Below are 24,536 nucleotides of genomic sequence, written 5' to 3' on the forward strand. Positions count from 1 at the left end.
CATCTCAATACACATTAATAATTTTAATAAATATATACCTAAATTCCCAAGAAAAATCCATAACAAGCTAGAAAGAGATTTGATTTTATCTGATAAGTATCTAGAAGAAATCTATTATCAATATCACACTTTGGAGTGAAATGTTTATAGGCATTCCAATTAAAATAAAGAATTAAATTTAAAAAGTTTACTATCATTGTTATTATTCAAAGTGTTCGGGATACTGTAAGACGCTACATGGAGTCAAAAAGAACAAAAAAACTGAGGAGGATTGAAATGATCAAGAAAACCACAAATTCATCATTACTTGTATATTTTTTTAATATTGATTTATTTATTTGAGGGGGGTAGGCAGCCCAGAGAACTTTCAAATAGGTTCCCCACTGAGTTTGGACCCCACAAACATGGGGCTCAATCTTACAACCCATGAGATCACAATCGGAGCAGAAACCAAGAGTCAGATGCTTAACTGACTGAGCCACCCACATACCCCATTAAATGTGTATGTTTTATTTTTCTAAAAAGATTTTATTTATTTCTTTGAGAGAAAGAGTGAGTGAGAGAGAGACACAATGAGCAGAGGAAGAGGGAGAAACAGATTCCCTGCTGAGCAGGGAGTCCAATGTGCGGCTGGACCCCAGGACCCTGGGATCATGACCTGAGCCAAAGACAGATGCTTAACTGACTGAGCCACCCAGGAGCCTTACATGCATATGTTTTAATTCCTGACCTAAAAACAACAAAAAACTCTGCTGAAATCAACTTAACTTTTAAAATTAATAAGAATGTTATGAAGGGGGCCAATTGCAAACAAAAATCAATAGCTCTCCTCGATGCCAATAAGAATTTACAATGGGAAAAAAATCTTCATTATAACAATACCAGTTAGTTTGAAATACCTGATTATAAGCATAACAAAAAATACACAAGATGTAAGGAAAATTACAACTTTACCGAAGTTCATTTAAAAAGTACTTAAAAGGTTAAGTACTAATTTTTCATTTTATTTCTTTTATTTTAGTTATCTTATTGGTTAATCTATCATTTCAGTGTAATCCCATGACTAATTACAATGTGATGTTCACATGAAACTTAATAAACCGTAAAATTTATCTGGAGAAGCGAACATGAGAGAATCTGACCAAAACACCTGGAGTTAGGAGCAAGAAGGAACAGGCAAAGGTATTCTGTGACCCTGGATATTAGCATTAACATATATGAGAAGCTATAGTAATTAAAAGAACATGGTTCTTGTAGAGAGGTCAATAAATGGAACAGAACCGACAATACTGAAACAGTTGAAAACTTTGACTGTAATACTGAGAAAACTCACTGCTCAGAGAGTGACATCAGCAAGATGGTGGACTAGGAGGTCCCCCAACAACAACAAAGATTTCACAACTACACATTCACAAAAGTAGCTCTGAGAGAGTTCTGGGGTACAATGAAGAAACTGCAGCAACCCAGTGGAGCACCAAACCCAAGGACGGCTGCACAGACAAGTGTAGAAAACATTGTGTTTGCATCACCTCATCCCGAGGAGAGCACAGCTCAGGGCCAAGAGGGATCCCAAGAGCACCAACGATCCCCCATGGGGGGAAAGGAGAGCCTGAAGGCTCCAGCAGTCATCGCCACAGAGAATTTCAGCAGCCCTCCCCACCACTGCAGACACCTGCAGCCTTTACGGCTAAGGACCCCTGCAGTCTTGGCCAACACCAGCGCTGACCCCAACTAATGGAGCTGCCTGGATTCCGAACCGCTGCCCCCACTCCTGCAGGCAGAGCCACAGCTGCCGCTGCACACCCGAGATAGATCTGTGCCACCAAAACCTGCACCACCACACATCCCACCCAGTCAATACTCATGCACCCAGCTGCACATGAAGATATTTCCCCTAGGAAGTCAGTCTGTTCCAGTCTATAAGAAGTGACTCCTCATCTCCTCTTTCAAATTCACAGGCCACAAGGCAAGGCCAGAAGGTACATGAAAAATCAAGGAACATGATACGACCCGAAGAACACAATAAATTTCCAGTAACTGACCTGAAAGAAATGGAGATCTATGAACTGCCTAATATGATAAGGAATTCACAGTAATTGTTTAAAGATGTTGAGCAAGCTACAAGAGAACGCAGACTACTCAATGAAATCAGGAAAACAATGTGAGACATTCAACAAAAAGACAAATCACAAAAGGAATCAATTTGGAGCTGAATACAATAAATTTAAATAAGAAATGCAAGAGACAGGGGCACCTGGGTGGCTCAGTTGGTTAAGCATCTGCCTACAGCTCAGGTGGTGGTCCTGGGGTCTTGGGATTGAGCCCCGTATTGGGCTCCCTGCTCAGCGGAGTGTCTGCTTCTCCCTCTCCCTCTGCCCCGCCCCCTGCTCGTGCTCACTCTCTCTCTCTTTCAAATAAATAAATAAAATATTTTTTTAAAAATGCAATGGACAGTTTGGGGGCACCAGAGTGACTCAGTCAGTTAAGCGTCTGCCTTCAGCTCAGGTCATGATCCCAGGGTCCTGAGATTGAGCCCCACATTGGGCTCCCTGTTCAGTGGAGAGTCTGCTTCTCCTTCTTCCTCTCCCATTGCTCATGCTTTCTCTCTCTCTCTTGCTCATTCTCTCTCACAAATAGGTAAATAAATTTTTTTAAATTAAAAAAAAAATGCAATAGACGGTTTCAACAGCAGACACAACAATGTAGAACAAAAATTGCCAAACTCAAAGACACAACAAAAAAAGAAAACTAAAAGTCCAATATCCCTGAAAAACAGACAAAAACAGACAAAAAATTCTCAACAAAATACCAGCAAAACAAATTCAACAGTGTGTTAAAAGGACCACACACCATGATCAAGTGGGATTTATCCTCAGATGCAAGGCTGGTTCAACCTATACAAATAAAAAAAATGTGAGACATCAAGTTAAAAAAATGAAAGATAAAAATTATATGATCATCTCAGTAGATGCATAAAAAGCATTTGACAAAAGAAGGAACATACTCAACAGAAGACAGCCATATATGACAAGCCCACAGCTAACATCACAGTAAATGATGAAAGCTTGAGAGCTTTCCCTCTAAGCTCAGGAACGAGACAAAAGGTGTCCACTCTCACCACTCCTATTCAACACAGTACTGGAAGTCCTAGCCAGAGCAATTATAGAATAAAAACAAACAAAAGGCATCCAAATTGGAAAGGAAGAAGTAAAGTTTTCTCTGCTTGCAGGTGGTACAATCTTATATATAGAAAATCCTTAGCAACTCCATCAAAAGCCTGTTAGCACTAATAAATGAGTTCAGTAAAGTTGCGGGATTCAAAATCAACTTACAAAATTCAGTTGCATTTCTATACACTAATAGGGAACTCTCTGGAAAAAAAATAAAGAAAACAATCCCATTTAAAATCCCATCAAAAACAGTAAAACACTTAGGAACAAATTTAACCAAGAAAATGAAAGACCTATATATACACTGAGAACCACAAGATATTGATGAAAGAAACTGAAGACACACAAATAATGGAAAGATATCCGAAGTTCGTGAAGTGAAGATTTAATATTGTTAAAATGCCTATACTACCCAAATCCACTACAGATCCAATGTATTTCTTATAAAAATTCCAATGGCATTTTTCACAGAAATAAAAAAAAAAACCAAAAAACTAAAGTTCATATGGAACCACAAAAGACCCAGAATATCGGCCAAAGCAATCTTGAGAAGCAACAAAGCTGGAGTCATCACACTTCCTGATTTCAAGCTATATTGCAAATAAAAAAGCCGAGTTCATACAGAGAATAGATTGGTGGTTACCAGGGGTTGGGGAGTGGGGAAAATGAGATGTTTGCTCAAGAGTCCAATCTTCCAGTCATAAGAGGAATAAGTCTGGGGATCTAAAGTATAGCATGGTGACCATTACTGTATTGTATACTTGGAGGCTGCTAAGACAGTATCTCTCCATAACAGCAATAAACTTTAATTATGTGAGGTGAAGGATGTTTTAACTAACCTTATTTTGGTAATGCAATATATACACGTGTCAAATCATCACATTGTATACCTTTAATGTATAAAATGTTATATGCCAATTACACCTCAATAAACCTAGGGGGAAAATATGTTATAAAGCAATAAATGAAAGTAAAAAAAAAAAAAAACTATTCACAGTAGCAACAAAACAAACACTGATAGAGGAAATTAAAGACACAGATAAGTGAAAAGATGCCTGGTGTTCATGCCCTGGAATACTTAATATTGTTAAAAATGTCCATACCACCCCAAGTGATCTACAGATTCGATGTAATCATTCATATGGAACTACAACAACCCCAAGTAGCCAAAGCAAACTTGAGCAAGAAAAACAAAACTGGAGATATCACATTTCTTTATTTCAATATATATTAGAAAGCTACAATAATCAAAATTGTGTAGTACTGGCATAAAAACAGACACACAGACCAATGAGAACAGAATCGAGAACCCAGAGCTAAATCCACTGCCCACTGATCTTGGACAAGGATGCCAAGAACACACAGTGGGGAAAGGATAGTATCTTCAATAAATGGTGCTGAGAAAACTGGATATCGATATGCAGAAGAATGAAACTGGATGCTTACCTCACACCATATACAAAGATCAACTCAAAATGAATTAAAGGCTTAGAGGTAAGACTTGAAACCGCAAAACTACTAAAAGGAACGATGAGAACAACCGTCGTGACATTGATCTAGACAGTGATTTCTTGAACGTGACACCAAAAACACAGGCAACAGAAGCAAAAACAGACAGATGAGAGTAACCCTAACTAAACTGCACAGGAAAGAAAACAATCATCAGATGACAACAGATGAAAAGACAGCCTATGGAAAGACAGAAAATATCTGTAAACCATGTATCTGAAAAAGTGTTAGTATCCAAAATACATAAGGAACTCATACAACTCAACAGAAAATAAACACCTAATAACCCAATTTTTTTTAAAAAATGGGCAAAGAACCTGAATAGACATTTTTGCAAACGAATGGTCAACATATGCATATATGCTTGGTATTCCTCATCATCAGTGAAATGCAAACCAAACCACAATGAGATAGCACCTCCCACCTCCTAGGATGGCTATCACCAAAAAGACAAAAGATAACAAGTCTGGTGAGAATGTGCGGAGAAGAGAACTCTTGTATACTGTTGGTGAGATTATAAATTGGCACAGCCATTATGGAAAACAGTATGGAGGTTCCTCGAGAAATTTAAAAATGGAATTACCATAGAATCCAGCAACCGCACTTCTGTGTATGTATCCCAAAGAAAAAGAAAAGAGTGTCTTCAAGAGATATCTGCCCTCCCACATCCATTGCATTCCCAGTAGCCAAGATATGAAAGTAGTTGAAGGATTTACCCATTGAAGGATGATGGGTAAAGTGAGTGTGGTATTATGTAGATGTTATATATTATAAATATTATTATTATAGTAACATTATGTATCATACATATATGTACATATATTATTCAGTTTTTAAAAACTGAAATCCTGCTCTTTGCAACAACAAGGATGAACCCAGAAGACATTATGCTAACAGAAATAAACCAGACCCGGAAAGCTAAATTACCATATGATCTCACTTATATGGACCGTGGGAGAAGGAAATGGGGAGATGTTAGTCAAGGGGTATAAAGTTTCAATCACGCAAGATGAATAAATTTGGAAGATCTAATATATAGCAATATGATTGTAGTTAACAATACTGTATTGTACACTTGGAAGTGTGTGTGTGTGTGTGTGTGTGTGTGTGTGTGTGTTTCTTTTGAGAGAGAGATCGTGCATGCAGGAGAGCAGGGGAGGAGAAGGGCAGAGGGAGAGAGAAAATCTTAAGCAGGCTCCATGCCCAGTGAGGAGCCCAATGCAAGGCTCTATCCCACAACTCCCAACATCATAGCCCAGCCTAAATCAAGAGTCTTGACACCCAACTGACTAAACCACCCAGGCACCCCCTATACTTTGAATTTACTAAGAGGGTAGATCTTAAGAGTTCTCACTACACACACATGTAATAACTGACGTTGTAAGGTGATGTATATGGCAATTAGTTTGTGGCAATTACTTCACAATGTACACATACATCAAAACATCAACTTATACACCTTGAATATATACAATTTTTGTCAATTATATGTCAATAAACTTGGGAAGAAAGCCTCTAACTATAACCTAGAACTTATTTTTCATAAGAAAAATAAACTTTCTACCTGTTTAAAAAACAAAATAAAACACAACTATCCCTTTTGCAGGAGTAGGTGGAGAAATAGAGTATTTTCCCATATTAGACAATAAATAAAATAAATTTCAAATTGATTTTCTTAAAAAATAGAAATCAAAACTATAAATACATTAGAAAATGGGAAAAAATTTCATAACGGGAAAAATAAAAACTAAAATCATAAACAAATGAAATAATAGCATTTACTGCCTTAAAATATAAATTTCTGGGGCGCCTGGGTGGCACAGCGGTTAAGCGTCTGCCTTCGGCTCAGGGCGTGATCCCGGCGTTATGGGATCGAGCCCCACATCAGGCTCCTCCTCTATGAGCCTGCTTCTTCCTCTCCCACTCCCCTTGCTTGTGTTCCCTCTCTCGCTGGCTGTCTCTATCTCTGTCGGATAAATAAATAAAATCTTTAAAAATATATATATATAAATTTCTGTGAGCTGAAAGATGCTATAAACTGAAGATACTGTGACAAACGGGAAAAGATACAACATAATCAGCAAGTAATGCAAAGTGTAATACCACAACACCAGTTACTTAACCCAAAACTCCTTATCAATTTCTTTTGCCTTCTCCTGTCTCCATTCCAGACATTATAAACTTCCTTGCGAACTCTGGGCAAGCTGTAGCTTTCTGATAAAAAGGACAGATGCCAACAGCTCTACTATTTTGTGATCAATAGGGAAAGGCCAAATCACTTTATGGAGACCCCAGTGCTGCCAAAACTGAGCCACAGACCCAATGCTGGCCACCTCATATCTCTAAGTTTCTCGTTGTGTAAGAAAAATAAACCCTTATTTGTTAAAGTCATTGTTAGCCCGGTTCCCTGTTCTTGCAGAGGACACTTCCAAAAACTACCAATAATATAAAAGAAGCACGAAAGGATTCACTGAGATTAAGACAAACAACCCAACAGAGAAACAGGCAGAGGTCAGAACGGGTAATTTCAAGGAAAGGAGAAATAAACAAATATGCATTAAACTTTCAAGAATAAACTTTATCAGAAAGGCACATTAAACGGTGAGATGGCATTTTTCAGCTTTCGGACTGACAAAAATTAAGAAATGAGGGATACAATCTTCATTGTTGCCAAAGCGTCAGGAATCTCCCTCCTTGTCAGATGCTATTCCTTGGCACAGCCATTTTTCAAAGTCAATGTTTCAGTATCAGTTAATCAAAATTTTTAATGAGCTTTCCCTTGGACCCCACATTTCCACTTCTTAGACTCTATCTTATAAAAAAAAAAAAAAAAGTGTGTGTGACCAAAGATACATGTTTAAGGAGGATCACTACTGGAGTGTTTGTAGTATCACAAAGTGGGAATATCCCTGAGCATCCCTAAAGGAGTAGCGAGATGAGTCATCTCAGGCAGCAATTAAAAGAATGACAGCAATTCTATGTACTTGTATAAAAGAATGCCCAAGATACATTGTTTTAAAATAAAATAAAATTTCGGGCACACTGGCACTGAGTAGACAACTTCTGAATGAATAAACCCGAATGTCTAGTTGAATGACTGAATGATCCCAACTTTACTGGATAAGCAACAAGACGACAGAAAACAGTCCTGGAGAATGGACATCACGTTGTTAAAAATGGATACAGATCAGAAGCCTGACAACGGACCAGGGTGGGGAGGAGGTCTGTTCAGAGGTTGGGAAATATTACTTAACCCATCCGCAGACGATCTCAAGAAAACCAACGTAAAACTTACACTGGAACAAAATACTGTTTTCAGAAGCGAGGATACAAACTTCAGGAGGCTGGACCAACTTGAGGGAAGCCATTCAAAACCCACTGGAATGAGGCTCAAGGGGTGTCAAAGTGGTTCACCGTGCATCAAGCAACGCTGATCCTTCAAAGGATAATGCAGTCCAAGACTCGCATGATAATCACAGATGTGATCATCACCGTATGCGAAGCCACAGGCTGCCGCCACGTATGTAACAAGACTCATTGATGGTCATGACTGAAAGACTGAAGTTGATTATGGTTGTTAAATGTAGATAATCATTAGACAGAGCCCCCACCATGTTTATTTCCAGACTCTGCCAGAGAAGTGGAGTTCACTTTGGTAGCTCATTTCTGAAGACAGCCTTCCACCTCTCCTTTTCCCAGTGAACCATGCCTCCCAGTACTCAAGCCCTAATACAGCCCCCGGCTCTCAAACCTGGACTGGCCCTAGGATTTACTTCTGACCAATGGAATACGATGGAAATGACTCGGGTCTAACTAAGGCTAGGACACAAGAAGCCTTGTAGCTTCCACTGGGTCTTTGGAATGCTAACTCTTAGAATTGCTCCCTCTTGGAACTTCACTGCCTTGCACCAGGCAAATTCCTTGAGACCACCATGGACATCCCAACATACATGGAGAGGTCCTGGTTGGAGCTTCCCTGAAGAGCTCCCAGATGACCACCAGCATCAGAGCCAGCAGAGAGACACCAGGTAAGTTTTCAGAAGCCACTAATGTACCAGAACTGCGTTACAGACACGAAGGACAACCACCCAGCTAAGCCAAATGAATCCACAAGACTGTGACAAACAGTTACAAATTGTTTGCATCCACTTTAATTGTAAGGTAGTTCATATGTAACAACAATTAACCAGGGCAATCATTCATTCCCCAAGAAGACAATGGTCCTACAGGAAGAATGGATGGAAGGTATGCCGTGGAGGCACGGGGAGGCATCCATTGTTTTTGTCAGGACTTGGTAAATTGCTTGTATGTACTGCTCATCTCTTTTTTTTTTTTTAAGATTTTATTTATTTATTTGAGAAAGAGAGACAGCGAGCGAGCACAAGCTGGGGGGAGGGGGCAGAGGGAGAAGCAGGCTCCCCACTGAGCAGAGAGCCCAACGCAGGGTTTCATCCTGGGACTCTGGGATCATGACCTGAGCCAAAGGCAGACACTTAACCTACTGAATGTCCCTTTATTGCTCATCTTGTGCATCTGTTTATATGATTAATTTCACAAACTTCCCTAACCTCAGAGATAGATCCTATGAATCCCATTTTAGAGATGAAGAAACTAAGGCTTTTGAGAGTCAAAATAACTTAAGATCACAGCGCTAGTTAACAATGGGGCCAGCACATTCACAAAATGACTTATTCTCTCAGAAAATCCTGACAGAGCACCTGCATCATCAGGCACCTATAAAAGGACCTTAACCCCTTGAGTTCAAAATAGTTCTCGATTCCTCCAGATCCTGATTTCTAGGATTCTGGTGGTAGAACCACATTTCAATGACTTCCTAATAATGGAATGAACAAGGCACAAGCACAAAGTTTTCAGGGCTAATTCAATGAACTTACTGGGTATCTAAAATGTGCCCATCCAGGTCCTGGATTCCAGGAATAAAAAGATGAAAAAAGACACAGTTCCTGCCTTCAAAAACATCACAGCCCACGTAGGGAGAGAGGAAAGAGAAAAACCATAGTACAGCGTGATATATACAATAATCAAAGTCTGTATGAAGTGTTTTAAAAGCAGATAGGAAAAAGCCCACACTGATTCAGCATATCAATTATTTAAATTTATTTTAACATAAACTCAGATCTTTTCGCGTGAAATTGTTCGCTTTCTACATCAATAGTGCAAGTATTTCGCTTAACCCAAAAGAAGTGGCTCATGGTGCCATATGTAATCCTCAGACTTAAGCCAAAGCCTCAAGACTCCTTGAGGTGACCTTTTCTTCAATAAAAAGCAACCTCGCCTGAGCCACTTCCCTGCCCACTGGAAAAGGGCACGCTCTGCAGCAGGACCTGCCATATGATGAGAAGTCCAAAATGTCAAGGAGCCATTGACTTCCGTGTTTGTGCCAACACATCGAAAATATGGTTCCTTGTAGTGGTGGGGCTGGGCTCAGCCCCAAGGTGCCAGATGGTCCTGGGTACTCAAGAATAAAGCCATCTGCAGAACAACTCCTTCTACGGCCGTTACAATTTGTACTGATTATAAGCCTCTATCAGAATGTGTTCAGAACTCTTATCTATGGATAATCCTACCCTCTTCATTACAGCTCTGGGTTTAAGACTCTACTTTGAATACAAGAATGGGAGAAACATATTGAATGAATACTCCGTGTCCCTCCCACTGCTGAAGGTCTTGATTTGCATTACACCACCTTTTCTGGAAACTCACAGACAAGAAGGCTATTTACACCCACTGCTGGGAAGGTTTAATCTAGTGACACAAGAGGCTACACAGGATTGACCTTGGTTTGGAATGAAATGTGAAGGAATAAATACCAGAAGAATTAAACACTGGATTTCATTTGGCCAACGATGACCCTCTTCTTTCTTAGACAAAAAGCCTGTTTAACCACAAACGGCCTACGGACGGGGTTTGGTATCACAGGTTTACCCATGTGTAGTATTTACCTGGCTGCCTGCAACAATAAAAACTCTTCATTGTTTATTTGATCCAAGTGGTTAGGATGTGTAATATCTTATAAGAGGATATTCCATGGTGATGAAATTCTTTTCTGAATCAATTTAGGCCCCAGTAGGTTGATACATTATTTCCTCACAGTGCTCAGAGCATTAAGGTACTCATAAAATGAGTTAATGACCCATTTAAAAATGCCCTTTATGGAAAAAAATCACTTTTCTATTCTAGGAAGCCGACATCCCATTATCCTTATAATTATAATGGGAGACCATCTAAGAACTATTTACATGGAGGCACTGCCTAGGCACTAGAAATTGCCTGATGACCAACGATGTATCTGAGATTGAGAATAACATAAAATAAGACAGTTACTTCATATTACCTATCAAAACACGCTCTAGTGGAATGGTCAAGTTCTGCTGACTTCCCAGATCCATACCACATGGGGAAGCTTCTGGACTATAAAAGGTTGTTTCTCAAGACGGCTCAAGGGAATCCTAAACCAATCCCAAATTTCTACTACTGTAACCAAAGCTCTCTGCCCACTATTTGCAACCCAGGGCTTCCCAGGAGAATTTTTTAGGACATTGATGTGAAAGGAGGGATTTAAGGAATTCTGGATAGGAACTGTTCCTGAACCTGTCTTTACCGCACTGTTAGGCTCCAGTGAGTTATCAGGATGAGAGAGATTTGCAGGTTATCAAGATACTTCATGTTATTGTAAGAAGAGCTCAACCAAAAAGAACATCTGGTTTCCGGTGACCAACAGACCACAGGTGGTACAACTCAACCACCATAACACTCTGGACTTCACTCACGTCTCATAAGACAAATATTTCATGATGAAAATATTCCAGATTTGGCTTCTTCTCTGTCTACTCTACTTTTCACCTTTTAACCAAAAGCATTTGCCTTTGTCCTCCAAGAACTGAACCTGCCTTAAAATTGAGTCCATAAGCCCAATGCCACATAAAGCTCAAAGCACCGCCTGACTTTCACGATCATTACTGTACCAATAAAATTAGACGTTCTTCCAACAGGGACATGACAAGGGCAGAAAATCCTGTCTGGGGCCTCCTGTGATTGACATCCTAGAACCTCAGTCTGCCAACTTGTCACAGACAAAAGGGAAGAATGATAGTTCATTGACCTCTGCAGTTGCTGAAGAGTCCTTGTATTTTATTAAACACTAGAACATAACACAATACTCTCATGTCAAAAAGAAAAAAAAAAGCATGCAAATAACTCTAGGACAGGTCTCCTCTGTGTCAGAGATCATTGATTCAATAGTAATTCTGTGCATTTGTGTAATGGGGGTGGGGGGTGTTTTTATTTTGCTGATAACCGTTCATAACTGCTGAGAAACCACTAACTGTCCTAACCACAGAAAATTCTGGAAGAATTCTTTTAAAAATGAGGAAAGGATCAACTGTGTAATGCCATATGTTATCTCTGAGTATGTTTATGGTACCCTTTGTCTATCAAAGAGAAGAAGGTCACTTGCAGAAGGGCAAATGGTCTTCCTTTGTGAAATGTCCTTTGTTTTCCATATGATGTCTTGATGCAACCAGATATTTCTTCCCAGATACATAAATAATACATTCCACAGATACATTATCTTTGTTCCAAGAAGTTAATCTTTAAAGATCTGTTTTAAAAGAATCAATACCAAAGAGGATATATACAACGTATTGGAGTTACACGTGTCAGATACTTGAATTTCAAAGGCTTTTTGTGCTTCTTGGTTCCTGTATTGCAGCCACTCTTTAGTGGCAGTGATGGTTACCTGACAACTTCAAAATGAGAAGGTACCTAAACCTGCCAGATCCTCTTAACCAAAGGCCAAACTTCAGTGCCAAGGCCAATTTGGTTCCATTTTATTTATGTAGAACAGTGACACCTAGTGGCAGGGAAGGCAAATCACAAAAGAGAATTCTCTGGTGGTACTTCCTACCCCTTGTGGGATCCTTCATTTCTCATTGGAATTAGTAAAAAAAAAAAAAAAAAAAAAAAGTGACCCCAAAATGGCTTAAGTATTTTCTTGGCTGAGCACCCGACTTATTTTGAAGATATCCAGTGGTTTATGATTAAGGGCCATCTCAGTGGTCTGGAACTATTCCAGCTTCCCTGGAAAGATGAAAACCCAGTACAATGGTCAAGATCGGGAGGGTCTATGAAGAGACCATAGAAGGCATCGGTGTTCTAAAGAGGGACCGCGAGCAAATAGTGCACCACGGCTCCTCAATGGCCAACTGAAGGCACTAGACAACTGTCCGAAGATTCTGGAATAAATGGCATGCTGGGGAAATTTTACCAGTAAACAGAGAGAGGGTAGAAGAACTGCAAATATGAATCACAATCATAGATGCATTGGTTCTCCGCCATTAGACTGAGAGTTACTTGAGAGCAGAAAACTATTATCTTTTCCTTTTGTTAAAACCAGCTACGTATGTCTGACAAATGGCAGGTACACGGTAACTGTTGAATGAAAGAGAGGCGAGTAATAAAGAGAATGAATCAGTCAGATGAGTACTTCTGGGAAGACAACACAAGAAGCCTGCAACACACTTCCTCTAAAGCCAAGATAGCTTTTAGCAAACTTGATGTGGTTAACAGCAGAAGTCGTTGACATCCGGTGAATGCTTATTACGCTGTGCTCTGCAGACTTACTCCTCTCTCAGATTTCCCACTGAACACCTGGGAAACCAAACACACTTGCTCAGCTAGGGACCTGCAGAGTTGAGATTCTAACCCAAGTGACTGGCTCTAGCATCCCCATTCTTCACCTTCATGTTATGCTGCCTTTTCTTCAATAAAAGGGGTGAAGTTCCAAAAGAAGTATTTAATTTACAATAAGACTCCGTGAGAATAAAATCTATTATTGCACGGAAAATATGATTTGCTCATATTTCTTCAATGACTCTGTTACATAGACAAGAACCAAACCCTTATCTACACCAGGCAATGGGCTGTCCTAGTCGGAATAATCGCCTGTCCTTCAGATAGATGGAGGTAGGTACTGAGCCCTTGCCTACCCTAAAGAAATGGGGTTCTTATAATTTTGGCAGTATTTCACAAGGTTCTCCCTTCCTCTGCTCTCCCCCCAAACTTTTTAAGAATAAGATGATATCATTTCTTAAGAGTTCCTGGAAAAATCTAGAAAGTGGGTCCTTTTTTCTTTTCACATATTCCTTACTAAAACACTGTTTCCTCCTGAGGCCATATGGAACCTCAGTTTGTCCACCTAGGGCCTTGGTCATTTGGAATAGGAGAAAAGTAGGATGTGTTCACATGCAAAGTCCGTATGTGTCTCGTCTTAACATGAACAAGCTGGATGGTGTCCAATGAGTTTTTCAACCCAGTAATATCCTGTCACGGAAATATCTTAGCTGGCTCTGGTTTCAAAAATAAGGTCAGCTTTTAGACTCAAGAAGGAAATCTGGTACCACCTTAGCTCCATTTGAAATCATCCACGAACTGAAGATTAGAAACTCAGCCATGACTGGCATCAGCCCATACTGACCCGAGATGTGAGGCCCCAAGAGGGACCGTGAGCACATAACCACATAGCAACTCCTGCTTAAATGCTCTTTCTCGTGTTCATTATTATATGCAGTGTTACTGATGAACAGCAGTAACTGTCAAATACATTTGGGGGAGTACCTAGGGGCCCTGTCAGGAGTCTTGAGGTCACCTTAACTATAAATTGTGTGGGCTTTCTTTAATCTGAATTCCTGCTACCTTGGATTTTCTGTTCCTTATACTCTTTATTCAAGAATTATGCAAGGTTATATTCTAGGTCTACTGTAATTTAGCATTTAGAGTCCATGGTGCCTTTGGGACAAGATACCTCCCTGCATGATCCTGTTTTCCATTTCTATGCTGACAAATATACCATTTCAACTGTCACTTACGCAACCAGTTCAAGCGCTACTGTTATTTTAGCTCCATATTGTCAAACAGGTGGATTTATAAATGCGTTACCTGAAGGAAACGTTCCTCCAAATAGCACAAGTGGAGACTTTATTTATTTATAATTATTTGTTAAATTTGTAAAAATGTTCTTGTTGCCAGAAAGCCTCTGGCTAAATACAAATTAAAACACTTTTGAATGTAGTAAAAACAGCAGTGGCATCATTTTAATTATCCATTGGGGGATGCCAGGCAGCAAAGATGTATTTCTTTCTTTCTTTCCTTGTTTAATGTGACTGCCTGCTTAGGGATATGAACTTCCTGTCTGCCACACGGACTGTATCCCCAGCATCCATTTCCCCCTTCCTGAGAACATCCTGATTCGGGTGCGGAGGGGAGGGACGAGGGAGGGTGGGAAGCTGTTCTCTTCCATTTGATAGGCTTGATGGGAAAAATATTCAGGATGACTGTCTCCCAACACAGAAGAGACTAACCCTTCCCTCTTCCTGGTCTGGACAGGGCTGTGGCTTTGCTGCCCAGCCGTCCAGAAAGTCCTTCTGCCTGCTTCTATTTCTTCCAAGCTTCCTCTCTACTCCTTGGTCCCCTTGATATTTTCCCACTAAGTTGTCTGCTTCAATGAGCCAGCATCAATTTGTGTTACTTGCAGTCAAGATGCCTGTCTTCTACAGAGGGCTAAAACAAAAAAGAACAGTGTGGCTGTCACCCTTTGACTGAGAGAGAGTATGTCAAGCCCAAACCCAATCAGTCTTAGACAAGTTATGGAACCACACTTTTGCTTGAAGACAACAAAGCATAGTCATCAAAGCAAAGTCTTGACCTTCATACAGATCTGGTCGGGACGTCCGACTCTCCACTCACTGGATGTGAGCAGTTCCTTGAACAGCTTTATACCTCAGTTTCTTCATCTGTCAAATGGGGTCACTGTGATGGCTACAGGAGAAACCATGTGGAAAGCACTTCTCTCTGCAGATGGCACATGGCACAGTGCTCCAAAAATGTGAGCTCACTTGATTTTTTCATCATCTGTCAACTGAGGAATAATAAAATCCACACTCACTCTCTTGAGTTATTTTCAGGATGAAATGTGTGAGACAATACTTAGGGATATATAGAGAATCTACAAATATGAAACCAGAAAAAAACCAGATAAGCCACCCTCTGGCTCACGCACAGCACTGAAGTGGCTCATCTAGCAAGGCATTGTTTGTCCAGAGATTCCTCTGCTGAGGGAATGCTTCGCAAGTACCTGGGAGTTTTCACGTTCAGACAAAGGTGGGGGAAGGGAAGCTGCCCTAGAGACCAAGAGATGTATTTTAGGAAAACCTCTCTTTTTACAATTAGCTGATGATGATCTATTTCAGCAAGTCAAGGAAACATAAAGAGTAATATAATGATCGCCAACACACCCATTACTCAAGAAAAGAATCCTTTCCTTCTCTCCTAANTTCCCTACATACACATTCATCTCTAAACAATATGTACCTATATACACATACACAGAATTGGTTTGGCAAATTTCAAAACTATCCAATAAAATGGTGGCCTACTGCCTGTATTCTTACACAACTTGCTTTTTTCTCTCTCTCCCAACGTTGTGTTTGTGAGATACAACCATCGTTGTGTGTAGTCTTGTTCGGTGCTGATTAGAATGATTTTGGAGGAACGCACCCATAATGATTCAATGGAGATGGACTTTTTTTTTTAAGGTTTTATTTTTAAGTAATCTCTACACCCAACATGGGCTCGAACTCACAGCCCTGAGATCAAGAGTGGCACACTCTACTGACTGAGCCACACAGGTGCCCCTGGTGATGGACATTTAGACAACCACTGGACAATTCTGACATTTTGTCATCCATTTCCTTTGTGCCTTGATGCCGAAGTTTCCCTTAACCAGTAGTTCTCAAATTTGAGGAATAATAAAATCACCTAGAAGGCTTCTTGAAACACAGATCCCTGGGCGCCTCCTCCAGAGTTTCTGATTCAGTCTGAGACGAGATTCAAGAATTTGTACTTTTAATCAGTTCCCAGATGATAGGGACTTTGCTGTCCAGGAGCCACAATTTGAGAACCGCTGCTCTAGCCTCTATCTAAAAGGAGAAGTGGTAGGTCATAGATTATAAACACTTCCAGCTCCTCTACTTAATGCCAAACTGTTTTCTAAAGCAGCTGAATTGACAATGTAGAGAGGTTCCAATTCTCCAAATTCTCATCCGCGCTGAATATTTTTTTCAAGGTCGCCAATTAGTCTTGTAAGCTTTTCATATCTAATTAGTTTCATCAGACTTAGCACAGAGCAGACACTGAAAAGTTGGTTATGGATATGTGAATGCTTGGCCAAGTTCACCCACAGCATCCTTCCCCCGGGGATGAAGAAGATTCTGGTCCACGAAGCAAGAACTAAAACAAGTCTTCTATGAGAGGGATATGCTTGATGACTCTAACTTAATAATTTCCGTGATTTTCAAATTCTGCCTTTTTGTCCAATAATCCTCTGTGCATAACCAAAATGGCACTCGTGTTGGCTGAGTCCCACCTGTCCTTCAGTGTTCCTACTACAAGATCACTCAGAGGGTCTGTCATCAGGGGAGAGGCAGACACCCACACGTGCTGAGTTGTCATTCTGTGTCAGGCACTAGATTTCATTTAGTTTTGACAGAAGTCTATGCTGCAGGCATCACCATCTCCAATTTATGTAGTTACAGTAATAATAACAGCGAAGTTTTTGAGTGCTTACTGTGTGTCAGGCACTGTCCTAAGCTCCTTATAGGATTCAATTCATTTAATCCTCACTTCAATCCATAGTGTAAGTGTTACCATTCTTGCCACTTAATGGACGAAGTGATTTCAAGCAGCTATATAATCTGATCCCAGCCACATCACTAGTCAATGATCTCCAGATCTGGTTGACCCCAAGATCAACATTCCCTTCTTTTTTAACAATCAGTCAGTCTCTTGGCATATAACATGGAATGCCAACTTTGGGGGCTGGGGGGATGCAATCTCAGCCTTGTTTCTATCAATTCAGCTGAAATTCATCTCAAAAATCCCAAGCTATTAAGAGGAAACACAGAGTGGATTATTTGAACGACCTCTTTTTTTTTTTTTTCTTCCAGAGGAAACTAGCTAGGTTCAGCGGACCAAAACTCCAACTGGAAAGCTGTTAAGGAGGGCTGAAAATAAACATGAAATTTAATTTGAAAATATATTTACCAACACCCCTCTGTCAATCAGATGTCCACCTGGCGTACACCCAGGTCTAATAGCTGTGAACTTCAGCTGAAGAAAGGCTTTCTGTTACCAGTCACAATTACTGTATCGCAGACCATTCACATTCAGAAGCCGTTCCTTCTCTTGTGTCTTATTTTTTGTTTGGGGAAATATTGAGAGAATTTCTGCTGCAGACTACTCCCAGACAAGATGAATGATCATCAAAATACAGTCGGCAAAATTTAAAAATATGGATAAAGGAAAGATATTAATATCCTTTCTAAGGTAATCAGTACTTTTTGTTTGACAAAGAAATTGCCCACTGTTTACGGTTTATGCAAATAGTGTATGTTAATGTCAAAGCTGCAGAGTATATAGCTTTGCATATAAGTGTTTGTAGAAAATACATGCCAATACATTTTAAACCTTTTCCTCATATAAACACAACGATTTCATAAATATACAGTACCTTGTTCTTAAAAACATTTATTATAATTTTATGCAATGCAAATCACATTAGAATAAATTATTTCTTCCTAAAATGGCGGAGTCAGCAAAATTACAGGGAAATATCAAGTTCCGTCATTGTGCGCTTTTCAATGACATCAAAATGAGCTGATACCCTCCCTGGCAGGAATTCACTTGGGTGCTCTTAACCAGCAGGGCCCCTGGCTCCCCAGTCAACCCAGGGGCTCTCTGCGTTCAGGGCACCAGGTCTTACGTTTGCTGCCCAGTATACTGGAGAACAAACTTGCTTTATTACAGATTAATAATGAGGACCCTTAGCCAAGGTAACTTTTGAAGATGTGAGAATCAACCCTGATTTCTAAGGAACAGTTGGAGCAGGAAGAGTTTCCGATGGAGACTGTTCTTACAGAGCACCATACGCAAGACCCCAACAGAAGATGACGTAGGTGATGCAGAGAGTCACAAATACAAACCCTAACCACATCTTCATTCACGGGCCCGTGCATTTATTCATTCATCAAACAATTACTACATGCCAGATACAATTCTGTCATTGGAGAGGGAGTGATAAACATGACAGAAAAGGCCCACATCCTCATGGAATTCATAGTCGAGAGGCTTAGATAAGCAAGCAAATAAGTAAACATGATTATTTCAGGTCGTGATGAGTGAATGTACTTACCACGGAGGCACTCTTGCTGGGGTGGTAAGGGAACACTTCTCTGAAGAGGTGACATTTGAGGGAAAAGGAAAATGAAAAGATGCAACCAAACACATGACGATCAGCGGCAGGGGGTGCTCAAGGCACAGCATACGCTAACAGTAAATGCAAAGGCCTAAAGTAGAAATGAGGAGGAGCAAGATCAAAATGGCGGGCGCTGAGGGGGTACAAGGGCCAGGTTGGGTGGAATCCTGGAGGCCACAGCATGGAGTTGGGGGTGGATCCTAAGGCAGGAGAAGCCACTGAGTGCTTACACAGGGCACTGCCACATTCTGAAACGTCACTGTGTAAAGAATGGATTGAAAATCGGGACGGGGAGCCCAGCTGGAAGACCATCCCTGTACACAGGATAAGGGGTAGGCGGGCTGGACCAGGGATTCAACAGTGAGCCACAGACCAACCTGGCATATATTTGACAGCTAAAAAAACACAGAACTTGTTGTGGAAGGTAAAGGGAGAGAAGGACTCAATACTAACTCATTGGTTTTTGACGTCAGCAGGTTTAAGGATGGGGGCCCCATTTCCAGAGAGAGAAAGAAACAAGTCTGGGAGAAACCAAGACATCTATTTTGGGATGTTGGGAGATCTCTAGAGCAAAGGTCAAGTCAGTAATTGGATATTCAGGTATGAACTCAGAGGAGGAGTAAGCGGGGACCAGAGATACAAATGTAGAGACTGATAAAGAGCCCATTCCTCTGCCTGTGGAGGAGAGAAGGTGTTGGCAGAAAACATGGCAAAACAGAAGCTACGACACATAGACACTGTGAAGGAGTCTTCATTGAGGGGATAAAATGTGCACCAAGAAGAAAAAGCAACTACTTTGGTTCTACCTGAGCTGACACATATCGTCTCCTCTCCTGAGGGCACTCGAAGGGGTACACATTTATCCCCTCCACTAAGCATTTCTTCCACACAAAGGAGGCCTGCCTGTGTAACACTCTGGACCCTCTCCACCCCTGTGGTTTCTCTGCCTGAAGAGAAATGGAGTAATTTTCCCAATTGTCCCATTAAGAGAAAAATGCCCTTTCTCTCCTGGGAAGCCAGCTGCCTGCAGGATGTAGGACTTCTCCTCTGCACCTGCATGCAGTAAAACCTTACCAGCCAAGTCCCCATGAAGGGAGGCTTGTCCCAATCAAGTGGGTAAGTCAATCTCTGTCAATGGGCCCATCTGTCTGTCACTAAGCCACATTCCCCATCTGCCCCTTAACTAGGTGCCAGGACTGCCTCCACTGGCCACTCCTTGCTCGGTCCTTATTCAGAACTCAGGCACAGAGCTAGGATAGGATCACTCTTATGATCCACATGAAAGAAGAGAAACTGGATGTTCTGTGAGGCTAATTACTTGTTCAAGTTCACAAATCTAAGTGACAAAGCTTCTCTGAGTCAACATCTCCTGAGTCTACAACTCAGTTTAAATGCCTGCTCTGCTGCTTGCGACGTGGTTCTTCACAGGTTAAACGAGGTTCATCCCTTCACAGAAATTATCTCCCGGAGACGATTCAAGGAGAGACAAGTCATTCTGGCACACAGTAGGCCAGATTCACCCTTGAGATTCCCAGCAGTTTTAATGCTTAAATTATTGAATACGTGGGAGAAATCCAAATATGCTAAATATAGCATCTTCAGGGATTTTTATTCTAAAAATTGTTTTAATGTTTACATCCAAACTGAGTCCTTCAGTGAGCAATTGAGTTCCACCAAGACAGAAACAGAAAGCCAGCTTCTCTGTGAGGAGCACATTTTCTGGTTTTTTGATTTTTTTTTTTTTTTTAACACAGACAATTAGCAGGAAGTTTAAAAGACAGAAAAATCTTCAAAGGGATTCGGGGAAACCGCAGCTTACTCCAACCTGTCAGTAGATGTCTGGCCGCCTCTGCTCCAGCTGGATGATGTCCGCATCTGTCCTATACACCTGTGGTGAGGAATCAGGGCACAGATGATGGCAACTCTCTGCTTTTTGCTTGCACGGAGGGCATACACGCTCAGAGACGATTGCAAGGTTGGTCCTGCACTTGCGCAACAAGGAGGAAGCCAGTCTGTAGGGCTGTGTAGCTTTCTGTGCAAATGACACACAGAAAGATCTGGTGGCTCCAAAAACAGGCTGACAGAGCAGCTACCTTGGATCCTAGTGGCTTTTCTCAATCTATGTTCTGCTCCCTCATTCCTAGTGACTTTGCAATTTCCAATGCCAGCCTCTTGAGCGATCTGGCTCTCTATCTTATTAAGTTCCATCTTGTATCTTTGAATCCTTATAATAAATCTCCCTTTCCTTCAGCCTTGTTTGAATGATCTCTTGCTCTTTGCAAATAAAGGCATCACGACAGATGCAGCTCTGACTGAGGTTGGAGGAAATACTAGGGATCATCTCGGTCTTGAAAATCGCACATTCAAGAAGGCTTGAAAAGAGCATACATGTCTATGCTTTATAAAGAGATAAACCATTTATGGAAATTATAAACACCATGGATAGTATTAAAATCACCTTTGAAATCACTAATATAATCACCTCGTTTTCAACCACAGCCTCCGTCCCCTCCCACTTGTCTCAATTACTCCATGCCTTGTCTTTGACTTCAGCAAAACATGGCGACACTGGCTCCTACAATGTCTCCCTGACACTTTCATTTCTCTCTCCAGGTGCCCTTAGTCCATGGTCCTGATTTCTGCAAATTCCTTGATAATATCCTTGCCTCCTTGCCCCTTTCTTATTTCACCAGAACAAAATCACAGCCCTGAATGAACCAAATCCCCACCCTTGTCCATGTATTACAGGCTGAATTGCATCACCCCTACCCAAATTTATATGTTGAATCCTTAATCCTCCATACTTCAGAATGTGACTGTATCTGGAGATGGTGTCTTTAGAGATGTCATTAAGGTGACTTCACTGGGATGGGTCCTAACCCAATATGGTGGGTGTCCTTATAAGAAGAGGTGTTCACTCACAGATACATACAAAGGAAAGATGGTAGGAAGACACAGGGAGAAGTTGGTCATCTACAAGCCAACGAGAGAAGCCCTCAGGAAAAACCAACCTTGCTAACACCTTGACCTTGGGCTTCTAGTCTCCAGAACTATGAGAAAATAAATTTCTGCTATTTAAACCACATGCATATGGCCCTTTGTTACGGTGGCCCTAGCAAGATGAATACACCATGGCATGCACCCGGGGCACCCAAGAGTTGCCGGAGAAAACTACACAACGAGGTAGAATGGTTTCAGTATAAATTTATGATCACCAACCTTAACTGGGCTCTTGACACTACCTAGAAATCCTGCTACAACTCTCTGGGCAGCCTGCTTTTCCACTCTCCTTAATGACCTTTTCACCTCTGCCCATCTCCAAATGTCCCCCATTTTACTTCCCATTCCTCTCGGTGATGATCTTTAGTCCTACATCACACTCAAAACAAAAGCCATCAGGAGTAAACTCCTTCAACTTTCCACCTTACATATACAGTCTTACCTGTGCATACTTCTCTCCATTATTCCTTCCTCCCCACTCACGTGCTGGTTCCCATTCCCCCACACCCATCCTCCACCTTCTAAGAATCTTCTCTCCTCTGTTTTCAATCGCTCCACCTCGATCAGCTTATTTCCCTCAGTGCTCGAGTCTCTTCCAGGTTATTTCAGCCTCCCTTCCTATAAAATGGACCTAATTACAGCTACCTGCAAGGGCCATTATGAGTGCTATTTACAAATGTCTAGCACATTCCTGGAACACCACAGACATAAAGGTTCTTAAATTTCAACTGGAAAGACTTGTTAATATATATTAACTTGTTAATATATATATCCCTAAATATAGGAATTCCTATATATATGTAAGGTATATTATGAATATATATAGTGAATATATATTTTATATATATTTTTTATATATACTTAAATGTTATGGGGGGGTGTGTGTGTGTGTGTGTATATATATATATATATAGTCTCATATATAGAAAAAGAGTGTCATACATTTTGCAGATGAGGTAGAAGGAACAGGGCTTTTTTTTTCCCCTTGTAAGTATTTAAAGAAGTTTAAAAATAATTATTTTCGTCTCTAAACTCTGACACTCTGACAGAGACTGTGTTTGATGAGACCCCCAGAGAATAAAACACATTCCATGTCACATGAAGAGGCCAGAACGAGTTGTTTAGCACAAGGCTGGTGAGGTTGCTGGCACTGTGTGGAGTGATTTACATGCAGCAGTTGACACTATAAAGAAAACGCTTCCTCTTAAAATAAAGCACAGGTCCTTTTCCAGACAACATACAGAGAACATGCAGAGAAGGGACATGAGAGGTGCTGCTCTGGGACAGTCATGAGACACGCAGACCCTCCATCTTCCACGTCCTGCGCGCACCCAGCAGCAATGTCTACCCCATCATCACCATAAACCAATGCATAGTCCGTGTTAGCTTCCTGGGGCTGCTGTAACAAAGTCTCACAAATTTGGGTGGCTTAAAACAACATAATTTATTCTCTCACTGTTGGGAGGCCAGAAGTCTGAAATCAAGGTGTCGGCTGAGCCACGCTCCCTCTTGAAGGCCCTAGGGGAGAATCCTTCCTTTTCTGGTGTTAACGTCTCCTGGTTGCCAGCTATCCTTGGCATTCCTAGACTTATAGATGCATCACTCCAATCTCTGCCTCTTGTTGTCACATGGCATTCTCCCTGTCTCCTCTGTCTCTGTGTCTTTGCATAGCATTCCCCATGTGTGTGGGATGTCTAAATTTCTAAGGACAACCGTCATTTAATTACAACCCACCCTATTCAGGTATGACCTCATCTTTTTTTTTTTTTAAGATTATTTATTTATTTATTCGACAGAGATAGAGACAGCCAGCGAGAGAGGGAACACAAGCAGGGGGAGTGGGAGAGGAAGAAGCAGGCTCATAGTGGAAGAGCCTGATGTGGGGCTCGATCCCCTAATGCCGGGATCACGCCCTGAGCTGAAGGCAGACGCTTAACCGCTGTGCCACCCAGGCACCCCATAGGTATGACCTCATCTTAACTTGATTCCATCTGCAGAGGCCTTATTTCCAAAACTGATCACATTCACAGATTCCAAGAGTCAGCACTTCAACGTATCTTTCTGGAGAACACAATTCAACCCGTAATACCCATCCACATGTGAAACAGCAAACACACGGAATGCAGGCAGAGCTCGCAGCCACTTGGGCGCCATATATGGCCTGCCAGTCATCTCTATGCCAGAGGAGACTCAAGGCTTCAGTATGTTCTACCCTGAGCCCCCGGGGAAAAGGGCATCATGATTTGCACACAAGACCCCATGGCAACCCCGGGGAACTGGGGATGTGCTGGCAGGGTCCCCCATCTAGCTTTACTCAGGAGCCATGGAGAGGCCATGGAGAGACTGGATTTGCTTACAGAGTATCCAGGCCAGGCCTTGGCTCTCCCTGGAAGCACCCTGAGTCTGCCAGAGCCAGGCCACTCATCAGCAGGCCTCTCTGTTGTTGTATCTGCCCTGCAAGGACACGTGGCTTAACCAGCACCTCCCCAGCCTCCAACTTGGCGAAGTGCACTATATCCCTCAGCCCT

The 24,536-nt window shown here is 41.3% G+C and overlaps 1 protein-coding gene across 1 annotated transcript in view; it reads right to left on the reverse strand.

The window, feature by feature from the left end:
- HS3ST4 (heparan sulfate-glucosamine 3-sulfotransferase 4) overlaps nt 1-24,536 on the reverse strand; it is a 388,052-nt gene that overhangs the window by 247,035 nt on the left and 116,481 nt on the right. The window lies entirely within an intron of this gene.

The sequence above is a fragment of the Ursus maritimus genome, unplaced genomic scaffold (genome assembly GCF_017311325.1).
Source record: "Ursus maritimus isolate PB19 unplaced genomic scaffold, ASM1731132v1 scaffold_2, whole genome shotgun sequence".
Taxonomy (NCBI): domain Eukaryota; kingdom Metazoa; phylum Chordata; class Mammalia; order Carnivora; family Ursidae; genus Ursus; species Ursus maritimus.